This window comes from Trichosurus vulpecula, chromosome 6 (assembly GCF_011100635.1).
Source record: "Trichosurus vulpecula isolate mTriVul1 chromosome 6, mTriVul1.pri, whole genome shotgun sequence".
Lineage (NCBI taxonomy): Eukaryota > Metazoa > Chordata > Mammalia > Diprotodontia > Phalangeridae > Trichosurus > Trichosurus vulpecula.
In genome coordinates, this window is record NC_050578.1 from 56118839 (window position 1) to 56139235 (window position 20397).

General features: G+C 36.5%; 1 non-coding gene and 1 pseudogene across 1 annotated transcript; both read left to right on the forward strand.

Annotated features, from left to right (window-relative positions):
* Nucleotides 1-18133: 18133 nt before the first annotated feature.
* On the forward strand, nucleotides 18134-18236 carry LOC118855622. The gene has a single exon (XR_005010790.1). It is a non-coding gene; the product is annotated as a U6 spliceosomal RNA (small nuclear RNA).
* A 10-nt stretch (nucleotides 18237-18246) lies between these two features.
* On the forward strand, nucleotides 18247-18719 carry LOC118854611 (annotated as a pseudogene).
* Nucleotides 18720-20397: the final 1678 nt, after the last annotated feature.

The window sequence follows — 20397 nt, forward strand, 5'->3', positions numbered from 1 at the left end:
ACTGGGAATTCATTTACACTTTCTGAGCTTTATTTTACTTGTGTATAAAATTAGGTAAGGACATGGAATAGGTGGCTTTTCTGGTTCTTTCCAGTTATAAAGCTACGATACTGTTTGTGTGCATAGTTATGTGCTTATTGTGAATACCTGCGTGTATATATTGACCAGACAAGTGCTTTCATTGGTGCAGGAAATTCTGGTGAGGCAGCTCCCTCTCCCAATGTAGATGAGCAATGAGAAACTTTTCACAATTTAGAGTCTTTGAGACTTGTCTGGGGTTACTTAGAGCTTAAGTGAATTGTTGTGTAGATTCACGCAAACAAAATTGTCATAGAAAAAACTTGAATCTGGATTTTCCTGACTGAGAGATCTACTTCACTTATTCATTAAATTCAGCTGCAATAGATAGATAAATTATCTACATATTTATATATATACACACAAATATGTGTGTGTCCAGACATGTATGTGAGCATACACATTTGCTAAATGATTCCATAGAGTCTTTCTATATATGCACCTATGTATGTACCTATATTGCATATGTGTGTTTATATGCAAATATACATATATAATATAACATATGGACATGTATATATGGGATAAGTTCATCTCTGTATATACACATGTGCATACACATGTAAACATATGCAACCATATACATACTTTCACGGATAAACATGCCCCACCATGTGTATAATATGCTACATATTGCATGTCCACACATTATGTTTTATATGCATATATACATATATGTATATACATACATGTGAATGTATATATGTACACATACATAATATATACATACATATGTGTGTATATATATGTATATATACACACAGAAACACAAACTCTGTGGGTGTATATGTATGGAAAGACATACAGACAGACATAGAATCAGAGACAGAAAGAGACACTTTATGAAATTAGATAGATATTACTTAAAAATAGTATGTTCAGTGGTATTAGGAGATACACATATAAGAAAATGAGACATAATATGATGTCTCAAGACTCATTCGGAACATCAGTTTGAGAACAAGAAAAAGATACCACAGTAGAAAGCTATCAGAAATGAAATGTCATATTACTATGATTAATTGTAGTCCTTTTGTGTTTTTGACTCCTTATACAATGCTTCTACCTCCACTACAAAGTGGTTGAGCATATGAAATTTTCAGTGACTTGATAGAAAGTTCATGAAAGTGATGAACCTAGTAGAATTAAAACTTTTCATTCCCATGATTATCAGTCCTTTGCTGATGCGTTTTTACTCAATTTTATTTTTTTATGTTCTTGTTTGACATTTTTGGCAGCCTTGTTAATTAAGGAAAAGTTATCCTCTGATTAATGTACTGTGAGCTGCTCTTAGAGCAGCATAAATAATACAGTGATTAATTGCTATATCAAAATCAGTTGACTCTTCTCATACTTTACAGAAGAATATTTCAGATTGAAGCTGTTGTCCTCTTCTTCACAGTCATATGGATTCAGAAAAAGTTCACATCCTCCGCCTTTGCTCATTGAACATTCTTATTTCTTTTGGTAGAGAAGAAAATGCTTGCTGTAATTATTATAATAAACCAAAGGATTCTGCTGAATTTAGGTAGTGTGAAACTTAAACAAATTTATACCCCAAATGGTGAATTAACAAATTGAAACTTAATGTTTCCAATTAAAAGATTCAGCTTAGTCACAAGAATCATATTTAACTCCAAGTACTTAAATATCTCTTTTATTATAGTAGATTTTAATTATAATTATTAACTTTTGACTACATCTACCAACTACCAGCATCCTTGCTTGCTTATAATAGGACTCAAAGATTTTATGTTTTTGTAGAACTACTACTTTAGAGTGCTTTTGGAACCTAAGAATAAGGTGCATTTAATTTTTTTCTTATTTCTCTCATTTATAAAAATGCTGTCAAGACAAAACAAATGAGATTATTAAATCAACAACACATCATCTTAGGGAATTTTCTTACCCTAATTCATCAAGCTATCATATTATTATTTAGGTTTGGAGTTGTTTAAGAAAAGAAAACAAAACCATATATTTCAATATTTGTGTTTGTTCGCATATCATTGTCCATTAGGGACTAATTGCAAGCTGTTATTTATCCTGAAAGTCTGTTCTTAACAAAAAAAGACTACATTTATTTCTCAAAATGAATACTGAACACATAAAAATGAAGAAAAAAGAGTTTTCATTTAATTTTATAAAAAATGTTAAATTATTCCAGAAAAGTAAGAGGGCTGTTTTTTTCTGTTGGAGCACACCTGGAAGATCCAGTTTTTAGTGAAACACTCCAGTGTAGATGTTGCCTTAGACTTTGATTATGAGTTACTTTGAAGAATATTTAGAAATGGCTGTTTATCCAGGGGTGGATATCTAGGATTCAAAGGGGTTTGAATGCCTTGACATTTCTTAGGAAATGTAGAAGAAAGTGGAGATGTTTAACTTGGAGAAGAGGAGAATAAAGTCTGAGGGGGTAGGGGACAGCAGAGAAAGAAAGGAGGAAGCAAGATTGTTATCTTTATCAATCTGAATCTTTCTCATGTTACTGATAGTTAGGTTTTATTTAATATTACTTCAGAGGACAAACCTGAGACCACTGGTCTTTCTTTACGGAGGCAGATTTTATCTCCTTGTAAGTACAAGGATTAATCTAGGTGATAGGAAAATCACAGGAGAATTGGTTGTGGAGTCAGAGGAACTGGAAATCTGCCATTACTTACATGTGCAACCTTGAGTTTAGCATTTATTTCCTCATCTGAATGATGATGGGATTGGGCTAGGTCCTCTGTGTTCTTTCTGGCTGTGTTACAGAAGGCATGAAGGTATTCCTGAATTAGATGAAACTTTGAGCTGGATGATCCTTAATGCCCTCTATAGCTCTCTGATTTCATGATTCTAGTCATTCTGACCTCTTTTTTCTGATTGGTCACATGCACCATTATATCTAGGTCTGACTTCAGCCGCCCTTCACTATCCTATCATCTCTGCACAAGAACTATGCTGGCGAGACCATATACCAGGCTTCAAGTGATTTAGCAATTTATCCCCACAACTCCTACCCTTCGTTGCCACTGTCCTATTAGTAATTGTCACCTTCCTTTAGTATAATTGGGCCTAAATTCAGTCATGAGTACCTTCACCCTCACATATCTCCTTGGCCAGTTGCCATGCTTCAATATATGTATCCTACAGGGCTCTTCCCCTAACCCCTTTCCATTCTTTGGAACTAGAATTAGATAAAGTCTGTCATTGCTGCTAGAAAGTGTGAATATACTCCTTTATGACTATATTCACTGACCCTGTAACTTTGCAAGCCTAAATATTCTGCCCCTTGCCACCATTTTCATACATGTGTTGTATCTCATCTATTTCCATTCATCCTGTGTAGTCCTGTTCTCTGGGGCCAAGCAATAGCAGTTTAAGCCCTTTTTCATGTTATTCTTTTATGTATTTGAAGACAGTTATCATGTCATCCCCAGCCTTAAATGTAATCAGTTTGTAATCAGTCTGAATATTCTCTAGTTTAACAATATTCTATTAAAATTGTGGCACTTAGAGCTCAACACGACACTCCAGAAGAGGTCCAGTGAGGGAGAGTTCATTTGTATTAGAACTTCCTTGTTCTTGGAAGATATGCATCTCAATACAGCCCAAGATAGCATTGGCTTTTGGAGGATTGCCCTATCCCACCATTGAACCATGTCAAGCTTACGGGCCACTTGACCTATCGAAAATTTACAAAAACTTCTTATTAATCATCTTGTATTTGTGAAGTTTATTCCTTAAACCTAAATATAATACATTATCTTTATATCTATTGAATTTCATCTTACTGCTGAGTTTTGTAGCCTATCAAGAATATTCTAGTTCTGTACATGGTCTTCCTTAGTATTAACTATACCTTATAGCTTCAAATCATCTGAAAATCTCATAACACTGCCCTCTGTGCCTTTATTGCAATATTGATAAAAAATGTACAAGACTTTTGAGGCATTAAGCTAGAGATGTTGCAAGATAATATTCATGAATCTGGTCATTCAAAGAGTTCTAAATCTGGATAATTATAGTATAGTAAAGCAAATATATCTCTATCTTTTCCACAAGAATAACATGATATAAATTATTCAACACTTTTCTAAAACTTAGCGAACTATGGCTATAGCATTCTCCTGATATACTAGTTTATTAACCCTGTCAAAAAAGAGTGAGGGGCAGACGTTGCTTGCTATGACCAGTTCTTGATGAAGCCATGATGATTTTTTGTGATTAACCCTTTCTTTTCTAGATATTGATTAACCATTTCATTAATAATATATTTAAGAAATTTTACTGAGATTCAGAGTTAAGCTTATATGCAATTAAGTCTCTTCCACAATTTCCACCATGATAACCTAATATATAGGCCAAACTGAATTTTGATAAAGTCATGATGAATCACATTTCCAGGCTAGGACAGCTTACTAAATAGACAAAGCCAAAGTCATGTTCAGGTTCTAGGACAGATAGTGGTAGTTGCAAGGGTACAAAAGATAGCTCTGTATCTCTGAGGCTAGGAGCAGACCGGGGGCTCAATGCTAAACTTTAACCTTGTGCATAAACCTGTAATGGAATAAAATAGGACAAGAGACCAAAACCCAGAGGGATCTAGCAGTTCAGTCTCTCTGAACCTAAAGAAATTTTGACAACAATGACTAAATACAGCAGCAAACTATGGAAACTCAACACTCAAAAGCTAATAGGTTCAAACTGTGTCAGAAACATGCAGATCACAGACCGGAAGGGCAGTCAACAGAATTCTCCCCAAATTATACCACTTTGGAAGCACTGAAAACTTAGAGACCCCCAGACTGAACTGTGAAAGTTTTGTTTTGTTTTTTCTTTTTAAAGTAAATTAACCAGAGGTTTTTTTTTTTCCATAAAACTAGCTCTTAGGTTTTTTTTTTAAAGTTGGATAGTTTTCTTTCAATTTTAGTAATCTCACCTTTGATTTTCAGAATTTCTAATTTGGTATTTTGCTGTGGGTTTTTAATTTCTTCTTTTTCTAGTTTTTTAATTGAATGCCCAATTCTTTGATCTTCTCTTTCTCTATTTTATTCATGTAAGCATTTAGAGACATACATTTTCCTCTATTGCTTTGGTTGCCTCACATAAATTTTGATATGTTGTCTCATTATTGTAATTCTCTTTGAAGAAGTTGTTGATTGTTTCTATTAATTATGGTTTGACCCACTCAAACTTTAGGATTGGATTATTTAGTTTCCAATTAGCTTTTTGCCTATCTTTCCATGGATATTTACTATATGTAATTTTTGTTGCATCATGATCTGAAAAGGATAAATTTAGTGTTTCTAACTTTTTGCATTTGATTGTGAGGTTTTTATTGCCCTATTACATGGTCAATTTTTGTGTAGGTGCCATATACTGCTGAGAAAAAGGTATATTCCTTTCTATCCCTATTCAATTTTCTCCAGAGGTCTGTCATATCTAACTTTTCTAAAATTCTATTAACCTCCTTAATTTCTTTCTTATTCATTTTGTGGTTAGATTTATCTAGTTCTAAGAGGGGGAGATTCTTCCTTGTGTGCCTCTTGTATGTGAGATAATTTCCCCCATCCTTCCCCTCCCTTTCACCTTCTCTCAATGCATTGTTCTTTTTCACTCCTCCATTTTTTAAGATCATTCCAACCTAATTTACTCAAAACCATATCTTGTTCAAGTCATTCTCCTTCTAACTACCCTAAAATGATATACGTCTTAGGAGTTATATGTATCACCTTCCCATACAGCAATGCAAACAGTTTAAATCTATTAAGCCCCTTATGATTTTTCTTTCATGTTTACCTTTTTATGTTGCTCTTAAGTCTCATGTTTGAATGTCAAATTCTCTATTTAGCTCTGATCTTTTCATCAGAATTGCTTAAAAGTCCACTACTTCATTAAATATCAATTTTCTTCCTTTAGGATTATTCTCAGTTTTGCTGGGTAGGTTATCATTAGTAGTAATCCTAGCTCCTTTGCCTTCCTGGATAGAAATCTTCTGTGATTCTGACTGGGATTCCTTGGTATTTGAATGCTTTCTTTCTGGATACTTGAAATGTTCTCTCTTTGACTTGGGAATTCTGGAATGTAGCTATAATATGTCTGGGAGTTTTCATTTTGGAATATCTTACAGGAGGTGATTGGTGGATTCTTTCACTTTTTATTTTGTCCTCTGGTTCTAAGATATTGGATCAATTTTTTTCTTGATAATTTATTGAAAGATGAAGTCTAGGCTCTGTTTTTATCATGGCTCTTAGGCAATCTAATACTTCTCAAATTATCTCTTCTTAATGTTTCCCAGGTCAGTTGTTATTCCAATGTGATATTTCACATTTTCTTCTGTTTTAAAAAATTATTCTTTGGACTTTGTTCCATTGTTTTTTGATGTCTTGTGGAATAATTAGCTTCCCCCTATGAAATTCTAGTTTTTAGGGAACTGTTTTCCTCAGTGAGCTTTTGCACATCTTTTTTTTTTCATTTGGCCAATTTTGCTTTTAAAATGTTATTTTCATCAGTGACGTTTTGTACATCTCTTTACCATTCAGGCAATTTTTAAAGGATTTTTCTTTAGTGAGGTTTTGTGCTTCTTTTACCATTTGGCCAATATGTTTTAAGGTGTTTTTCCCCCAGTATATTTTGTGCCTCTTTTAGCAAGTTAATCCCCCTTTCATAATTTTCTTGCCTTGCTCTCATTTCTCTCCCCAATTTTTTCTCTATCACTCTGATTTAATTTTTAAAATAATTTTTTACTTTTTCTTTGGCTCTTCCCAGACTTCTTTTTGGGCTTGTTCCTAATTTATTTTTTTCTTTGGGGATTTCCTTGTCCATGTTTCTTTGTCATCTTCTCCTGAGTTTGGGTCTTGATCTTCCCTGTCATTGTCATATCTTTTTATGGTCAAGTTCTTTTTTGTTGTTTACTTATATATCAAGCTTATTTCTTGACCTTGAATTTTATATTAAGTTGGAATCTACTGTCATTGGCAAGGAGAGTACTTTTGCAAGCTTCAGGTTTTATCATTCTGCCATTTTTGCAGGTAGTTCTGGAGTTATTTTTTGCTTCTTGTACTTCCAAGATGGTATGATATAGGGAGTATGGTCACTGCTTTCCAGGTCTGTGCTGTTTCTTACCCAGGCAGGGATGCTCCTTCCTTGTGACCGTAAATGCTCCTCTCTGCCCTAGAAGTGAGACTTGGAGCTGGGTGTGTGCAATGGAGTTGCGAAACAGTTTCTGATCCTGCCTTTAGTGCTGGCATAGGGATACCCTGTAATCTATTTCCTGACATCTTTGGGCTGGTAACTCCTGAACCAGTTGCTACTGCTTTTGTAGCCTCTTCCAAGGCCCATAGCTGGTGTTGCCACCTTGTGCATTCAGGGCTAGCTCCCACTCTAGTGTCACAGACCTCTCCTTACGACCTCCTAAGTTGGCTCGGGCTGGAAAAAATGTCTCACCCTAACCTTTTGTGGGCTATAATACCATTCCAGAATTAATTTTGATGCATTACTTTAAAATGGTTTGGAGGAAAATATTGGGAGAACTAAGCTATAATGCCTCCTTTACTTCACATTCTGATCTCTGCCCCCAAGTGATGGGGCTAGAGTGGTTGAATTGATTAGGATGGGAGTAAGGGAGAGATTGGGGGGACAGAAATTGGGAGAGTTCAGAACTTTTGTCATGAGAAGGGCAATAGGATGAGAATTTATCATTGAGAAATGAGCTAGCATAAGTTATAATAATCCAAAGGGCTTCTCCCTTAGGGTGGGCATCAGGCAGCAGAATACATTTAATTAGCTGGAAAGGAGAGAGGTGAAGTTCACATATGGAACCAGGTTCAGTTGAGGTTCCTAGCGGAGCTGGACTTTGTAAGAAGTCATAGAAGGAGCTAGGAGAGACTGTATTGGAATGTCTGGCTCAGGAAAGCTAGCATCTCAGGAAGCTCCATTGCTTCCCTGGCAGGTGTTTCCCTCCTCACCCAATAGGATCAGACAACTACAGATAGATTTCTTTCTTTCTTTTCACATTTGTCACATTCTCTTAACTAATGACAAAGCAGGACAAAATACATGCCCTTCTTTATCCAGTGGTTGGATTTTGGATGTCTGAATATTGATTAAAGATCTAAATCACTGTAAACTGATGGGCATCTTACATAAGTGCAATAACCTTTGAAGCTTTAAAGATAATGCTTTACTAGCATATGGAATGAAGTAATTCAGTGTCTGGTATTTTTAAAATAAATATCAAGACAGATTTGAAGTATAAGACAAGATCTCAGATTCCATTGGTATAGAAATTTCCAATAAAGAAGCTCCTCTATAAAGGTAGGTATGTATCTACTCTTCAAGATGGTTTTCAAGAGATTACTCTTCCTTTGAGAGACTAAGGACTAGCCCTAGGCCACACAAGCAGTATGTGTCATAGGAAGATCTTAAACCCAATTCTTCCTGATATCAAGGCTGGCTCTCTACTATGCCTACTGCCTCTCATCACTTTTATAATTAAACTAGTCCAGCTGTTAAATTGAATATTAGAATTGTCTTCTTGGAGTACACAATTGAAAAGCAACAGCAAAAATAAGTTTTCATTTCACAGCTCCCTATAACTTAAAATCATAAGGAAATATGCTGAAGTCCCCTAATATGAGGGTGGGAGTTTGGGAGGAGAAAGACTGAACCAAGCAACTGAACTCATTAAAGAAAGAAAGTTTCCTGGAGCTTGATAAATAACTGTTGTCATAATCTTTATTGAGTGATAAATGTGGATTGAATGAATTTCATAAGAGGAGAGGGCTTCACGTAGGGGTAGTCCCTATGAACTTCCAAATTTGAAGATATCTATCAGTTGTCTGCCTCCTAAAACCCATGCATATGTACATGTATATACACATTCACACACACATACAAATACACACATACTCATGCATGCATGGCTTCCCTAATTCAAGCTAAACATTGATATTTTCTTTATTTTGTTTTTGTATGACGTGAACTACAGTGCCCTCAGACTCACATCCTAAGTGTCATCCTCAACTCCTCACTATGTCTTAGCTCCCCATATCCAAACTCTTGCCAAGGCCTACTGATTTCACTTTTGCAGTGCCTCTCCAGATCTCTTCTCTAATACTGCTACCACCCCGGTGCAGGCCCTCATCTCCTCAAACTTGGACTGTTGCAATAGCCTGCTGGTGGGCCTGCCTGCCGCAACTCTTTCGTCTCTCCAGTCTATCCTCCATTCAGCAAAGTAATGTCCTTTAATCATAATTTCCTTTAATCAACCCTATCACCCCCATACTCAATAAACTCTAGTGGCTCTTTAACTCCATGATCAATTACAAAATCCTCTGTTTGGTAATAAAAGCCCTTCATAACTCCTACCCTCCCCTCAAATTTCCAGTCTTCTTCTATCTCATATTCCCCCACATAAATGTCCTCTGTAAAATATGGTACCCAGAACAAAATACAGTCTTCCGCATTTGGTCTGACCCAGGCAGAATACAGGAAAAATCTTACTATTATTTTAAGCATTTCCCAATTCTTTAAAAGCAGTATTAAGGCACCCAATAATTTTGGACTATCCTACCTCATTCTTGACATATTGATCTTATTAAAATTTAATTAATTTTCATATTCACTCTTGTGTAGTATGTTGTATCATCTTCTCAACCTTTTCCTGCAACTTACACTCTAAATGTAACACAATGGAGCTTTTAAAAAGAATTGTTTCCTTCAAACGTTGTAATAAAAATATATACCCTTACTCCCCTCAACACATGGATAGCATAAATCCTCCTTTCCTACACCACTTCAGTCTCTGGGAAAGTAAACGGGAATTGGTTCCTAGCTTAGTTCTGTTCCCATAGAGCACAGTCCCAGTTCCAAGTCCCTAACTACCCTCAGCTTGAGTCCCAGGCACCATGACTTCTCAGGCTTTCCATGCTGCCCTGGCTGCCTGCACCATCCTGCCTGCAGTCTTGGCTCTCAGATTTACATGGCTCAAACACCTGATCCTCTGGGGATTACCTTGGGTAATTAAACTGAGGACAAAAACCACAAAGAACAAGAAAAAAAATCTCCAAACCTATTTATCAGGAATCGGGGTAAAAGGCACATAAGTAGGGGAATGCAAATCTTTTTCCTCTAACTAGTTTAACTTATGGCATCCATGCTGGGCACAGCAGATAAGTAGTCATTGGGAAACAGTGCAGCAGAGAATATGGTAGGAAAAAATGAATGGCACAGTCTTTCGATTTTTAAAGGTATAGGCAGCCAATGAAAGGATGCTTCACCTTCAACATGGGAGGGGATGTAACTGGCTCCATGTTAGAGGAACAGCATGCTCAATAGTCCCTCCAATCTGGATTATATATTATACCATCAGTAAGCAACTTTTTATACATTGTTTTCATTTATGTCTTTACCTTTATTTAGATGCTGTAGTAATTCCCCTCCATAATTAATGGGGGTCCCCCATGATAGCTATCAAGGGAAACATCTAATAAAAAGGATTTTTGGTTGTAAATTTTTGTTTCTAATGAACACCTGAAGACAAAAACGCAGTTGAGTGATCTTAAATCATTTTGGAGAATTTTTCCTATGATTGTTTCCATGCATAATGAGAAATCTAGGGGATTCGAAGCATGCAAAAAGCATTGGATTTGTATTCAGAGGACATGGGTTCAAATCCCAAATATTCCATTTACGATCTTTACATGACTTTGGCCATTTAATTTCACCTCTCTGGGTCTCAATCCCTTCCTATGTAAAATGATGGGCTTTGATTAAATTTACTTTAAGGTTTCTTTCAACACTAAACCTAAGAGCCTTTGAACACCACTTTTATGTATATGCAGTTAAATTAAGGTCAGATTATTTACTAAAAGTGGTAACATGACACTTGAATACTAATTCTTGGTACTTTATTGGTATCTTCATGGTTGAGACCTTAATTTACAATACACATTTATGTTCTTTTCAGATTAACTCTTGAAACACTTTGGGATAATGCCAAGTTTCTGTGAGATTCTGATATTCTCTATTATTCATGGCAACTCTATTATGAGAAGCAAACAATTGGAAAAAAAAGTTCTTTTTTGTTGATTGTGTGTGTGTGATGATAAAACATCTATGGCCATGTCAATCTACCTACCACCAGGCTTTAAAAATGATTAATTGGTCACCTTTTTGGTCCATTTTTCCTAAGTTTGAGGGCCTAGTTTGAAGGGTTGGAGAGGTAGTCAGTCTCATGTGCTCAGTCTTCAACATTTATCAGCACATTCTTCATAAATGGATAGTGTTATAGTAAACATTAAAGACATACCAGTAAGAGGAGGAAACAACACCTAAATCACAGCTCACATCTATTCCAATGACATTGAACAATGCAGTACAGTCAGCCCAATTTCAGGTGAAAAGTTAGTACAGGCACTGTGAAATCTACCAAGGTCCCCTCAAGTACTTCTCAGGCTGATAGAATTTTCTCCTATTCTAATTATCTACAAGTAAATTGGAGCACCAATATTTGTGTGAGGACTGCAAGATAAATCTTCAGCAGAAGTGCAATTTGAGGGTGAATTATTCTTGCCAATAGAGAAAGCAAGCTCTGTATCTTGTGGCTCTATCAGCAAAGTCTTGCTTCATAATCTGGGCCTTAAGGTTTATGAGTACCAATTTCTTAAGGCAAAATGTCTGAGCTTTTTGGACAGTCTTTTCTGAACTTATAATTACTCTTTTAGACATTTTGGCCTTGGCACACATTTAAAGCCTCAGCAGCAGAAAAAGAAAAGAAGGAAAAATAAAAGCATTTATTAAGTACCTAATATATGCCTAGCATTGTGCTAAGTGCTTTATCCCAAACCTGGGATATAGGTACTAATATTTCCATTTTTCATTTGAGGAAACTGAGGTAGTAATTAAATGATTTTCCCAGGCTCACAGAGCTAGTGAATTTCTTAGGTCAGTTTTGAATTCAGGTATTTTTGACTCCAGATACTCAATTTACTGTGCCATTTGGACTTTTAAAGACAATTGCAACTGTCATCTGGAGGAAAGGCCTTTACATCTTTTAATTAACATAAGAAAAAAACATTGAAAAACTTCAGAACTCTGATGTATCTTCAGTAGATTGGAGAATCATGCTTTTTATCTCTTATCACTGAATTGATAGACTATAGGTGCAGATTAGATGATGGTCAATGTGTTTGATTTGTTATGTTTAACTTCTTAATAGGGATGGTTATATTGGTAGCACTTTGGATTTGGAGATGAGACATAGCAGTTACATAAGGCATAGGTCAGTAAAAGACAAACAGGGATAATCTTGTAGCTCTACAATTTTGTGATTCTATCATGAATTTGTGATATATCAAGCTTTTTTGCCCTGTTCTTACATTGTACTTGGGCTAGGGAATTTAATATCCATCACCTTCCCATTTCTGTGCTATTATGGTACTATTCCAATTTCTCTCCATCAAACTTCATCACTTCTCCTCATTTAATTTGCTCCATGACACTTAGATAATACTGCTGAGCCTTCTTCTTAATGGTAGGCCTACTGCATCTTCAGCCTAGCTGGTTGGAGGATTGAAGAGGAATTCTATAAATCCAACACATTATTAGAGCTTTACATATGAAAAAAAACAAAAACAAATGTTAGTTTGTTGTTAGTGTTGTTTGGGCCCAGTAACTATTCTCATTTGTAAAATGGGAATGATTACACTATTATGGGACTTTCAAAATAAAGTACTTCTGTAAATCATAAAGCTCTATATGAATTTTATTTTTCACAGAGTCATGGGATTTAAGAGATAGAAGAGACCTCAGTGGCTAGTTAGCTTTATCTATACTCTAAAGGAATATTTACTAATATACCTGAAAAGTAGCTGTCTAGTCTCTGCTTAGGAATTCTTATTAGCAAAACCTGTTGGGGAAGAACATTACATTTAGGGGCAGTTCTAACTGTCAGGGAGTTTTTCTCATATAAAGCCTAAATTTACCACTTTTCCTTCTCCACTCCTTCTGGTTCTACCCTCTGAGCCAAACAGAACAAATCTAATCTTTGCTGCACATGACAATCCTTCAATGAGAGCTGTCATGATACCTCAAGTCTTTCCTTGTCTAGGATAAATATCCCCAGTTGTTTCAACATATTCTCATATGACATGGACATTGATATTGTTCCATTCTGGATTCGCTTTGTCAATGTCCCTCTTAAATTATGGTGCGCAGAACAATACACACTATTTCTCTTCTGAGAATGCCTGACTAAAGTAGTATACAATGGGCCTGCCACTTCCCTCTTTCTGTGTATGAAGCTCTTCATAATCCATCCCAAATCACATTAACTTTTTTTTGGTTATCACACCAAACAGATGACTCATATTGTATTTATGTAGTATTACCATTTTCTTTTGTTTCAGGAAAATTGTCTAACCATGTCTCTCACTTTTGCATTTGCCTATACATAACTTTGGTTTCTTCATCTGAAAACTGCTTGTTCATATAGTATGATCATTTATCAATTGGGGAATCACTTCTTATAAATTTGACTCAGTGAGGCCTTTATCAGAGATACTTGCAATAAAGATTATTTCCCAGCTTTCTGCTTTCCTTCTAATCTTAGTTGCATTAGTTTTGTTTGCACAAAAGCTTTTTAATTTAATATAATCAAAATGATCTATTTTACATTTTGTAATGTTCCCTGTTTTTTGTTTTTAAAAATCACATTAACCAATGGCTTATTTATTGTACTGGATATTTTTTTTTCGTAAAACCAGTTCCTAGATTTATTTATTAGCTCAATATTTTTTTTTCGCTTTCAATCTTATTAAGCTCATCTTTGATTTTCAGCATTTCCAATTTGGTGCTCAGTTAGGGATTTTTAATTTATCCTTTTTTAGTTGTATGCCTAATTCATTGATCTGTTCTTTTTCCATTTTCTTGATGTAAGAATTTAGAGAAAAAAAATTTCCCCTAAATGCTGCTTTGGCTGCATCCCATAGATTTTGGTATGTTGTTTCATTGTTGTCATTCTCTTTAATGAAATTATGGATTGTTTCTAGGATTTTAAATTTGACCCACTAATTCTTTTGGATTAGATTACTTATTTTCCAAATAATTTTAATCTATCTTTCAATTGTCCTTTGTTGAATGTAATTTTGATTGAGTTATGATCCTAAAAGAGTACATTTAATATTTTTCCCTTTCTACATTTGGTTGTGATGTTTTTATGCTCTAATACATGATCAGTTTTTGTGTAGGTGCTATGTGCTGCTGAGAAAAAGGTATATCCCATTCCGTTCCCATTCAATTTTCTCTAAAAGTCTTTCTTGTTTGTTTTTTGGTTGTATTTATCGAGTTCTGTGAGGGGACAGTTGAGGCCCCTCCCTAGTATAGTTTTGATATTTCTTCCTTTAACTCACTTAACTTGTCCTTTAAGATTTTGAATGTTATACCACTTGGTACATATATGTTAATATGGATATTGATTCATTGTCTGTGGTACCTTTCAGCAAGATGTAGTTTCCTTCCTTATCTCTTTCAGTTAGGTTTTTTTTTATTTTACTTTGTCTGAGATCAGGATTACTACTCCTGCTTTTTTTTTTAAAACTTCAGCTGAAGCATAGTAGATTCTGCTCCAGCCCCTTACCTTTAATACGTGTGTTTCTCTTTGCTTCAAATGTGTTTCCTGTAAACAACATATTTAAGATTCCAGTTTTTGTTCTAAGTTGCTATCTGCTTCTGTTTTATGGGAGAGTTCATCCCATTTACATTCATAGTAATGATAACTACCTGTGTATTTACTTCCATTCTATTCTTTCTCCTGTTTGTCCTCTTTCTCCTCTCACATTTTCCCTCCTGACCAGTATTTTGGTTCTTTCCACCACCTTCCCTGATCTGCTCTCCCTTCTGTCAGTCCCCACCTTCTCCTTTACTTATTCCCCCCTCCTCCTACTTCCCTGTTTGGTAAGATAGATTTCTACATTCAACTGATTGTGTATACCATTCCCTCTTTGAGCCAAAACTAATGACAGTAAGGCTCAAGTGATGCCCACTGACCACCCTCCCATTTTCCCCTCCATTTTAATAGGTTTTTCATGTCTCTTCAGGTGAAATAATTTACCCCATTCTACCTCTCACTTACTTCTGCACCCAATGTACTCCTGTTTCTCATCCCTTACTTTTTTATGTCATTCTCTCAAATTCACCTTGTAACTGTACCTTCTGTCTATGTATGTTCCTTCTTTCTTTACTATTAGTGATTCATTTTTTAAAATTACAATATTTTCCCATGTAGTGATGTAAACAGCTTTTTGAATCCCTTATGTTTTCTTTCCTCTTTTTACCTGTCTATGCTTCTCTTGAGTCTTGATATTAGAGATCAAATTTTTGGTTTAATTCTGATCTCCTTATGAGTATTTGAAATCCTTTTGTTTCATTGAAGGACCATTTTTTTCTCTTGATGTATTATACTTAATTTTGCTGGGTATGTGATTCTTGGTTGTAGACCTAGCTCCTTTGCCTTATGGAATATCATGTTCCATGACCTCTGATCTTTTATTGTCACAGCTGTCAAGTCCTGTGTCATCCTGATTGTGACTCCCCAGTATTTGAATTTTTTCTTTCTGGCCACCTGTAGTATTTTTTTACTTGATTTGATAGTTCCGAAATTTGCTTTCAGTGTTCTGTGGAGTTTTTATCTTGGGACCTCTTTCCTGAAGTTATTGGTGTATTCTTTCAATGCCTATTTTGCCTTTTACTTTCAGGACATCAGTTTTTCCTGATAATTTCTTGAAAGATGATGTCCAGGTCTTCCTTTTGATTACAGCTTTCTGGTAGTCAATGATTCTGATATTGTCTGTCCTGGATCTGTTTTGCAGGCCAGTTGTTTTTCCCATTAGGTATTTTGCATTTTCATTTTTTCATTCTTTTGATTTTGTTTGATTGAGTCTTGATGTCTCATAGAATCATAAGCTTCCCTGGCTGAATTCTAACTTTCAATGTGTTGTTTTCCTCAATTATCTATTGTACTTTATTTTCCATTTGGCCAGTTGTACTCTTTAAGGAGTTGTTTTCTTCAGTGTATTTTTGTACCTCCTTTTCCATTTGGACAATTCTACTTTTTAAGCAGTTGTTTTCTTTTTCAAGCTGTTGACTCTTTTTTAAAAAAAATAGTTTGCTTGCATTCCTCTTATTTCTTTTCCCCATTTTTCTTCTACCTCTCTTATACTATTTTAAAGCTCCTTTGTGAGCTCTTCCATGAGTACTTTCTAGCCTTGAGACCAGTTCTTGTTTTTCTTTGGGGTTTTTTGCTCACAGGTGTTTTGACATTTTTGTCCTCTTCTGAGTTTTTGTCTGGATCTTCCCTGTCACCATAATGATTTTCTAACATCAGATTTTTGGTTGTTTTTTTGCTCATTTTGGGGATTTTTTCCTTCCTTTTAAATTTGAGCTCTGCTCCTGCGGTTGAAGGATCACTGTCTCAACCTCCTTCTGCTGGGGCTACAAGGCTGTTTACCTGGTGCTGCACTGATGTTGTCCTGAGGCCCACTTGGGGCCCTCATGTCTGGTGCTGCCCTGAGGGGGGTGGGGGTAGCTGGTGCTGCTGGAGGCCTTAGGGGTCTGGAAGCTTACCTGGAGCTGAGCTGGAGTCCTATTGGTGGTATCTGGCATATGCTGAGGCCATTGGGGTGTTTCTGCATTTCCCTGGCACTGCACTGAGGCAAGTGGTGGTCTGGCTGCTGGTGGCTGCCTGATTCCCAGGCCTATGCTGAAGCTTGTGGCAGGGGCTTGGGGCAGGCAGCTGCTTATTTGCTTAGGCACCTCTAGGGTTGGTGTTTATCTATTTGCCTAGGGTTACACTGAAGCACTATGAAGTGTATTCACTGGAGGTTGCCTGTTTGCTGGGGCTACTTTGAAGCAAGGGGAGTTTGGCTGCTGGAGGTTGACTCCTTCTATGCTGAATCATTAGGTGGTGCTTCAGCTCAGAGCTGTAGTCTTCAGTTCTCCTGGCTATGCTGAGGTAAATAGGGGGTTACCTGGTATTGGAGATTGCCTGCTCCTCTGCACTGGGGCTCAGGATCTACCACTGCTTTACCGAAGTGGGGCTTGCTGCTGGCTCACTGGCATGCTTCCTGTCCTGGACTATGCTCCACTTTTCTCCAAGTGAGACTCACCTTTCTTGCCTATCTTCCAAGTTTCCTAGGCTCAAAGATTGTTTTCCCCACCCCACTCTGTCTTTTTGCTGCTTCAGCTTTTCTGAGATTTATTTTGGGGTGCTATTTTATAGTTGTTTTAGAGGTGAGTATGGGACAGCTATTGCAACTTCCTGTTTACTCCACCATCTTGGCTCCTGGAAGTTGTCATCCCTGTCCATACTTCTTGATGCCTTGAATTGCATGGCTTTGACTTTTGGGCCTTTCTACAAACACACAAAACAAAATTGTCTATTGCTTTTAGCGTTGGTTGGTTCATCTAATTCTTCTGAGAAGTCCTTTTAGTCCCAGGAAAATAAAAACGCATGAAAAATTTCTAGCCAAACTTGCCTACCTGTTGTTCCACAGGTACAATATTCCATCGTGCCCTCTTCTTAATATTTGCCCCATAGGATTTTTTGCTTCTTTCAAAACAAAGCTGAGATATTTCTTCCTGTAGAAAGCATGGTTTTTGATGTCCTTTTGTTGGTTCCTCCCCCCACCTTTAATTATTTTGTATCTATTTTGTATATACTTCTGTAAGATGTTTCCCTTTTTGATTTGAATAGTTTTTAATAGAAAAGGCAAAAACAAGGATATTGTGATAGAAACACAGAGAGGATAGTGTAAAAAAGACCAGAGTGCCCTGTTTCATGGTATTTAATTTGTATATGACTGATATGAATTCATTAAGGTCAGTAACTGGGAATATCTCATACCTAGAATACTTTTGTGACTATTTGCTTAGTTATGACAGCTAGCAAAATTGTGAATTTTGATATTTATTATATAAATTTCACATAAAAATCTTACTTTGGATCAGTAGGATTAGTCAAGATAAGACCTCCACATGTGTCAGAATAGACCTTTGAACTGAGTCTGAATGCATGCTTTGGCAGCACATATAGTAAAATTGTAACGATAAGGAAAATATTAGCTTGGTCCCTATGCAAAGATAACATGCAAATTCATGAAACTTTCCATAGTTTCTGAGATTACAATGGATACTGGAAAACTGGTGAGTGATGAGGTGTTAATGGAACCTTTTGAGAACAACTTAGCCCTCCTTGTAAGAATGGTTTTCTATTAGATGTTTTCCCTCAGACAGTGAGACAGATACTCTCGATGACCCCATGGACAAGAGGAAATAAAAGCTAGACTTTTGAATTCAACACTGCTGACTTTCTACTTATTTTAGAACCATAGGAAGGTTGATTCATCTTTCAAGGGGCCACTCTTATCATGAGGAGTTCAACCCTACAACACATAAAGGTGACATCACTGGGGAACTCTTGATTTGAACATTCAGATGATAACAAACTGCTTTGTAAGCCTCCCTGAAATCATATCACAGTCAGACTCCCATGCATCAAGTACTACAGTAAGCCAGGGATCAATTCTGCCATGGACACTTCTCAGTTCTCAGATGTGATATTTGCTAGCATCTTGGCAACTTTCTCCAAAGTCATGTGAAGGAACTGAGGCACAGAATAGTTAAGTGACTTGCCCAAGATCACACAAGTACCAAATGACTACAGGCTAGGCAAGCCCACACCTTGGTTGACCAAATTCAGAGCAAGAATCTGAACTTTTAAATGCTGAGCGTACGAGAGGGGTTGGTGAGGAACAAGAAGAGCTAAGAATATTGGGGGGGGCATAGTTTCAGTGGGTCATTTTTTCCCTATTAAAAACAACAGTTAGTTGGGAGGGTATGTTTGGGAGGAAAGTTATAGATTTTTAAAAGTCCTGAGGTAAAGGATATGGTGAAGAAAAGGAAGGATTAATATTACTTCTACAGGATCCCTTGGGGGATCTTGGGATACCTTTCATCTAGGAATACGATTGTAACTGAAAAGCCATTTACCTAAGACCTCAGTTGTCATTTATGGACCTCTAAGCTTGGGGAAAACAGTGATTCCTCCTGTCATCTCCTCTCTGATCTGTACCTTGTAACAGTGTTAGTTTTGGTTGCTGCCCTTAACACTCCACACATTTTATTTTCCTCTAATAGAATGCAAGTTGACTGGAGGAGTGAGTTGTTTTGTTTCTCATCTTTGTATCACTAATGCCTAGCAATGTAATGACCTGGCACAGAGTAGCCACTCATTAAATGCCTGTTGAAGTTAATTAAAATGATTCTCATGCCTATAATCTTCACTTTATTCCTTTTTACATTTCTTGGCTTGTTATTGTATAGATAAAACCTAAACAAATTACTTCTCCACATGGTACTTATTTACTTCACTACAGCAGTTATATGTTGAGTTATTTTTACAATTGTAATGTTAAAAATCCCACACTCCATCTACCACACATTTTCCTGGTGTCTTTTGGGACTTGCTTACGATTTGCATTTGTGACATGACTGCAGAAAGTACAAGAGCAAATCCCTGTCCATGGAACAACCACAGGCTCTATCTTTCTGTAACTTCAAAGAAATGGTTTAAGCAACAGTTGGGTGGTTTTAGAAATGTCATTGCATAAGTGTGTGGCAACAATAAATATTATGTGCTTGAATTCATAATTTTAAGACATTGTGTCTATAGCATCATTCTTGGCTTACAATCAGTACCTGTCAGAGTCCTGTAGCCTCAGACACCACCGTGCTTTGCTTACGTGAAATCATTTGGTTTTCCACTAGTAGAATGGAAGCTCACTGAGATTAGTGGATGTTTTAATTTTTTTCTTGTATCACTGATATCCAAGTGAACAGAAAGGAATTCAGAAGGCTTGTCCAGTACTGTTGTTAGTGCCTTTTGGCCAAAGAGTCTTCACTGCTCTCCCTGACCTTGCTATACTCTCTATCTCAGGGATAAAACAGCTAACCTCACAGTAAAATATTTTTTCCCAGAGTAATTCACAAAAAAGAGGAAAATAAACCAGACACATTGAGAAATCCATCCAGATCACCAGACTTCTTGGAACTACACTGACTGGCTACATGTGTGGTGGCACATGCCTATAATCATTGCTAAAATAGAGTTTGAGGTTCTCTTGAGATCAGGAATTCTGAGCTGCAGCAGATAGAGAGTCCATATACTAAGTGTGATATCATTATGGTGGTCTCCTGGGAGTGGGGTACCAGCATCTTCCTTATGGAGGATGAATCAGAAGAGAAGATCAAAGCTTCCATGCTAATCTGTAGTGGGAT